This window comes from Capsicum annuum, chromosome 3 (assembly GCF_002878395.1).
Source record: "Capsicum annuum cultivar UCD-10X-F1 chromosome 3, UCD10Xv1.1, whole genome shotgun sequence".
Taxonomy (NCBI): domain Eukaryota; kingdom Viridiplantae; phylum Streptophyta; class Magnoliopsida; order Solanales; family Solanaceae; genus Capsicum; species Capsicum annuum.
The window spans coordinates 197,987,268-197,994,630 of NC_061113.1; positions in this window are offsets into that span (position 1 = coordinate 197,987,268).

Below are 7,363 nucleotides of genomic sequence, written 5' to 3' on the forward strand. Positions count from 1 at the left end.
TGGTGCATGCACTGATAACTAATAACTGATAAGCTCAGGTCATGGTATTCTGAAAATAATAGTGCATACAGATTCTGAGTTAATTATTAACCTTTAAACTGATTGTAATGACTAACTGGATGACAATACTCATGGTTTATTTGAAACCATTATGAAAATACTAAGACTCAGTAAACAACTAAATTTCGGGTATTCAAAACCCCCAGGACTCAATAACAACAATAATAGGACATACTAAAGCATCGGGTCATAATAAGTAGTCAATATTCAAAACCCAATCCTTAGGGCATTTCATCAAACACTTGGGAATCATGAACTTGAACATAGGAATGTCTTAAACATGGGAGCATAGTATGATTACATAAGTAAAATCATGAATTGGAGGATTTACATGGATTTCACATGAAATAGGACATGGGAGTTTCATCAAAACATGCAAGGATCATAGCTTGAACATAAGAATTTCTTAAACATGAGGAAACAATAGAGTTACATGGCAAAATTCATAACTTGGGGATTCATATTGAAATTGATTGAACATGATATGGAAAGTTCATCAAACAGGGCGAAAGCATGAATGTAAAACATGGAAATATTGCTAAACATTATGAATTTAGGATCTATCATGGAATTTACTTGAATAAAGCATGGGAAATCAAATTCATGGCATGAGGAATTCAAAATCTTGCATGGAATCACACATGGAGTGAATTGAATTAAAAACACCATGAAAATATGAAATTCAATCTTTCCTTGATCATACAAAATAACATGATTCATTCTTTAATTGAAAGAAAAGGGTTTTGGGCTCCATGGGTGAAAGGGAACCCATGGATGAACTCCCACATACCTTAAAACTTTAAATCTTGAAGAAGAAAGAAAATCTTGAAAGCTTTATTGAATTGGAAAACTTGAAATCTTGATTTTTCTCAAAGAGGAGGTGATAGAATGCATGATCTTGAAGGGGATTGATTAGGGTTTGTTCTTGAGCATAAAATAGGATAATGAGGACAAATAATGCCCTAATAGATGCTTAAAATCATGTTTTTACGATCTGAGTTGAGGTGGGAAAAGTCCCCATTGCTCCTCCATCATTTAAACCAAAAATTCGTAACCCGGATTATGGTTTCAAGGCTTACCGCAACGCAGTGTAATCATGGTGAGCTACTGGTTCTGACAAAAATGATCATAAATTTTTGTCCGGGCATCGAGTTAAGGCAAAATTGATATCGTTGGAAAGCTAATTCAATTATCTACAATTTGGTGGGTCTTGAGCTGAAAAATTCTACATAAATCAAAAGTTATACACTTTCAAAATTGACCCTTATAGAATCGAATACCAAACTTTGGACGAATCAAAGGATCTTAGCTCAACTTGACTCTAAGTGATTTCTATGAACATTCTTCCCCTAATAAGCACCTCACACATTAGGATAAAGATCATAACACATTCATTTGAATCATGAATCAAGAATATGACAAATACACCCTCATCGCGATGTGATGAGTGCCTCATCGCTATCCCTGGCGTGACGCGATGGAATCGCGTTGACCTACTGGAATTGAAATCTAAACGTGACCCAATCATCGTCCAAAAAATTTGAAACTTACTCGAGACATGCTCCTTATATCCCTGAACATGAATCAACTCAAAAAACATCATCTCGGAGTCCGGAAGGTCAACTTAAAACTCCTCGAAGTTAGAAAGTCTTAAAAATGGTTAAGTCCTCAACTCATAGCTAAAATTTTCAAGCTTTTAGCCTCTTATGCAAGTACTAGGAGATGAACTGAGCTAAGAAAAGTACGGGGTATTACATAATCAGAGAGTCAAAATTTGTCTCGTTGTCTACGTCTTTGTATGAAAACTCTTCATGTTTTCAAACAAAGAGGGACAAAATATAGACATGTAATTTTGATCCTCCCCCAAATTTTACCTATTTTTAGCATCAAAAATTTATTTTTCGCCTAATTTTCAACTTTATTTTCATTTTAGTAGGTTTTATTTGAAAAAATCCGAAAATTTTTTTTCTTTAAAAATAAGAAAATTTTCAAAGATATATTTTTCTTTTAATTTAGATTTTAATAAATAATTTAGTAATTTTAGTATTCTTTAAATTATATTTTTATTTTAGGATAGTAATAGACTTTTCTTATATTGTTTTAAGTATAAAAATTAATTACTTAATATTTTTTCATTAATATTTTTTTATATTAAAAAAAGAGACCTTATCCTAATAAACTACCCACACCCAACTGTACTCTCCCTCCACGTACCAAAAACTCCCTCAACTTTCCACTTTTTCCATATTCTCTCAACTCCCATAACTGGACACAAGCATATCGTATATACACCCAATGAGACAACAAAAGACAGAACAACTTATGCCCAAAAACACAAATGACAAGAAAAAAAAGGGAGAGAACATGGGCACAAAAGAAAATAAAAACCTGGAATAGGAGAAAAAAACAAGGAGAAAAAGAAAGAGACAAGAAAAAAATTAGAGGGAAACAAAGTAAGAAGAAGAAGAAACTCACGCAACAGAAAAAGAAAAGAGTTTGGGTTCTGTTCGAGCTTTCGGTGACGACGTTTTTACTTCGGTACTTAGTTTAATTTGTTGTACAAGTTTTTATCTTATTTTGTACAATTTATAATCAAAGAATGAATGAAATAACTTTCATGATTTCATGTCGATATGAACTACATTCCATCATATTTATATGTATATGTCTGAGATCATTTTAATCCATTTAGTAAGTATGTGGGATACATAAATATAGCGACTTATAACATGTTAACATCGATCAATGTTTCAAGAAATTTAACGAGATGCTCAGTTGATTCAATATAATTCTTGAAAGTGTCATTAATTTTTCTCCAATATTTCTTTCTTTTAATTTCATTTCGTTAGCATATGTGCATGAATGTTCCGTTATCAGGTCTTCTCCTATCTTCATAGTATATGTGTGCATGCTTGGTAAGTTGGCATCTTTTCTATTTTAAATATTTCACAGCGGAAAATCAAAATTGAGAAAATGACAACATGTCAATCACTGTTAATACATTTTGAAATATATTTATATATATAGTGTAGGTTTTCAAATTTTGTTTATTTGTTTAAGTAAGAAAAATATTAAGTTTCATTTAAGTTTGTAAATTAATGAGTTGTACTGCAAATGGAGTCTTACGATTATATATACGAATCTTGTTTAAGGGAGACTACTAATTTTTTTACTAATTAATCATTCTAGTTTGGATATGGAAAATTGGTTGTGATGTTTTCGGTAATACTTGTACATTTAAATTTCTAATATTTTTTGTTAATGTTAGTTGTCAAGTTAAAACAAATATATATCATATATTCCAGGATTCTCATCTTTAAGTTGAAATATTTTTATCGAATAACATCTAACCATCACAAGTACTAGTTCATTATATGACACCAGTCTTCATATTCCAGTAATTTTGTTTCTAAGAATGAATGTGATAGCTCCATAGGCAATGATGATGCTATTGAATCCCTAAGAAGATCTTCGTCAAAGCCTTAAGCTCATATTGTTGGGCTTTAATGTGAAATCAATAAGATGTTTATGATGGAAGCAGAGCTCAAGAACGAGTCCAAGAATTATGGATAAGAATGGGCAAAGTGCTACACATATTTTATGATTCAAGTCCAAGTCCAAAAGGAAGAAGATTGAGCCCATATGGGTTGTGAGTAAATTTGGAAACTTTTCCTTATTTTCTTAGGAGATAATTTTTGGTATTATTTTTATATTTTATTTATTATTTTCATAATAGTAGATCCTAATCCCATACTATTTGGGATAGCTTTTTCCTAGTCCTAGTTAGATTTGATAAAGGTAGATCCTAATCCCATGTTATTTGGAATATGTTTTTTTTTCTCTATATATAGGGATGAATATTGTTATTTTCAAGAAGACAACATTATTATTAATTGAGAGTTCTCTTATTTACACTTTTGTGTGTGGCTACTTGAGATTTATCTTGCAACCTTATAAGAACGATTCTTTAGGAGGTAAGATTAATTCTTAACTAGATATCTTTTGTTTCTATTAAAGTTAATTAAAGAGGGTTATTAGTCTTATGCTAATTGTTGTCTTTAATTTCTTCAAAATAGGGGTCTAGATCACCTTTGGATCTAAGTTCTTGAATTGACTCGATTGGTATCATAATTAGTCTTAATCCACTAATTTCGAATACTAAGATCAATCAGGGTTCTTAGCACTTCATCTCAAAATTGGGGATTTATTCTCAAATTTCATCTATCTTTAATTTCTTGTCTTTAATCTTAGGATTTTTTACTTCTGCATTATTTTTCTTTTTTATCAATATAATTTGATTCTTATCAAATGGTATCAGAGCAGTTCTATCAAGATTCCATTCTTGATAATTCTTGGGAGTTTCCTAGTAAAAAAAAAAGAGGTTGCTTTATATCAAGAAATTTCAAATTTATTGTGTTATTGTTTTCCAACATCAAGGAGGAAAAACCAAGAAGAGAAAAAAAAATTAATTGGTCTTTTTCTTGTCTCACTAAATTCAATCCGTCTGGGAGTTGGTAATTTCTTTTTATCTCCAAATCTTACTTCTAAAGAGATTGTCACTAGTAGGTTTAATATATAAATCTTAAAGGAATCAGCCAAAGGTTGTAATTTAAGTAGGAAAATTATAAAGAGTTTTATTTGGGGAGAAGAACAAGAGCACGCCTTTAATGTCTTGAAAGATAAGTTGTGTTTTGCTCCTTTGTTGCAATTACCTGATTTTATCAAATCTTTTGAAATTGAATGTGATACTACTATAAAAGGCATAGAGGCCGTTCTAATGCAAGATTTTAAGCCTATTGTATATTTCAGTGAGAAATTGAGTGAAGCTACATTGAAATATTCTACATATGATCGGGATTTGTACGCCTTGGTATGAGCTTTGGATACTTGGAAACATTACTTATGGCCACGGGAGTTTGTGATAAAGACTGACCACGAATCATTGAGATACTTGAAAAGCCAAGCTAAATTGAGTAAGCGATATGCCAAGTAGGTGGAGTTCATTGAGATGTTTCCTTATATGATTTCATACAAACAAGGTAAGGACAACGTGGTGGCTGATGCATTTTCCAGAAGGTATGCTCTTGTTTCTACTCTTACTTCTAAGCTAATGGGATTTGATCACATTAAAGGTCTGTATGTTAATGATACAAACTTTAAAGTTGCTTATGCTGCATGTTTGAAGGGACCCTTTGAGAAATTCACCCTGTGTGATGGGTTTCTTTTCAAGGAAAATAAATTGTGTATGCCAATATGCTCATTGCGTGAAGTTTTTGTAAGAGAAACACATTGTGGGGGTCTTATGGGACACTTTGGAGTGCCAAAGACCTTAGATATACTTGTTCAAAATTTCTTTTGGATAGGCATGCGCAAGGATGTAGAAAAATTTTATGCACAATTTTTAGAATGCAAACAAGCCAAGTCTAGGGTATTACCACATGGGTTGTATACACCTTTACCTGTCCCAATTTCACCTTGGATAGATATCTCTATGGATTTTGTTTTAGGTTTACCAAAAACAAAGTATGGTAAAGATAGCATGTTTGTTGTGGTGGATAGATTCTCTAAGATGGCTCGTTTCATTCCATGCATGAAAACTAATGATGCTTCTCATGTGGCTGATCTATTTATTAAAGAAGTTGTGAAATTACACGGCATTCCAAGGACTATTATTAGTGATAAAGATGTTAAGTTCTTGAGCCACTTTTGGTGTGTTCTTTGAGAAAGGTTGGGAACCAAATTGTTGTTTTCTACTTCTTGTCACCCACAAACTGATGGGCACACTGAGGTGGTCAATAGAAAAATAGGTAACATGTTGAGGGTTGTTTTGAAAGGTAAATTAACTTCTTGGCTGGATTACTTGTCATTGGTGGAGTTTGCTTATAATAGAACTATTCATTCGTTTACTGGGTCTTCTCCTTTTGAAGTTGTTTATGATTTTAATCCCCTTACTCCCCTTGATTTAGTGTCATTGACTAATAATGATATTGTAGTCTTAATGGGAAGAATAAATCTGAGATGATGAGAAAAATACATAAGCGAACTAGATTGGCCATTGAAAAGAGGAATGGACAAATTGTTATAAGAAAAAACAAAGGGCGAAAACAAGTCATATTTGAGCTTGGGGAATTAGTCTGGATTCACATGCGCAAAGAAAGATTTCCTTCCAAACGAAAGTCAAAATTACATCCTAGAGGCGTTGGACCCTTCAAAGTGCTCGAGCGAATTGGAGCCAATGCTTATAAGTTGGATCTACCCAGTAACTATCAAGTAAGTACTACTTTCAATGTTGTAGACCTATCTTTGTTTGATGGAGGATCAAATTCAAGGATGATTTTTTTTCAAGAAGAGGGGGATGATACCTCAATGGGCAATGATGATGATATTGAAGCCCTAAGAAGACCTTCGTCAAAGCCTCAAGCTTATATTATTGGGCTTTAATGTGAAATCAAGAAGATGCTTATGATGGAAGCAGAGCCCAAGAATGAGTCAAAGAATTATGGAGAAGAATGGGCAAAGTGCTACATATATTTTGTGATTCAAGTCCAAGTCCAAAAGGAAGAAGATTGGGCCCATATGGGTTGTGAGTAAATTTGGAAACTTTTCCTTATTTTCTTAGGGGAGAATTTTTGGTATTATTTTTATATGCTTTCCTAGTCCTAGTAGGATTTTATTTATTATTTCCATAATAGTAGATCCTAATCCCATGATATTTGGGATAGCTTTTTCCTAGCCTTAGTTAGATGATGATATAGGTAGATCCCAATTCCATATTATTTGGGATAGGTTGTTTTCCCTATATATAGGGATAGATTTTGTTATTTTCAAGAAGACAACATTATTATTAATTGAGAGTTTCTCTTATTTATACCTTTGTGTGCGGCTACTTGGGATTTATCTTGCAACTTTATAAGATTGATTCTTTAGGAGGTAAGATTAATTCTTAACTTGATATCTTTGATTTCTATTAAAGTTAATTAAAGAAGGTGATTAATCTTATACTAATTGTTGTCTTTAATTTCTTCAAAATAGGGATCTAGATCACCTTTGGTTTTAAGTTCTTGAATTAACTCTATTGATATCATAATTAGTCTTAATCCACTAATTTTGAATATTAAGATCAATTAGGGTTTTTATCACTTCATTTCAAAATTGGGAATTTATTCTCAAATTTCATCTATCTTTAATTTCTTGTCTATAATCTTAGGGTTTTTGCTTCCACATGATTTTTCTTGTTTATCAACATAACCCGATTCTTATCAGAGTGCCTTTAATGCTAGAAGGGTTTTAGGCACGTTATATT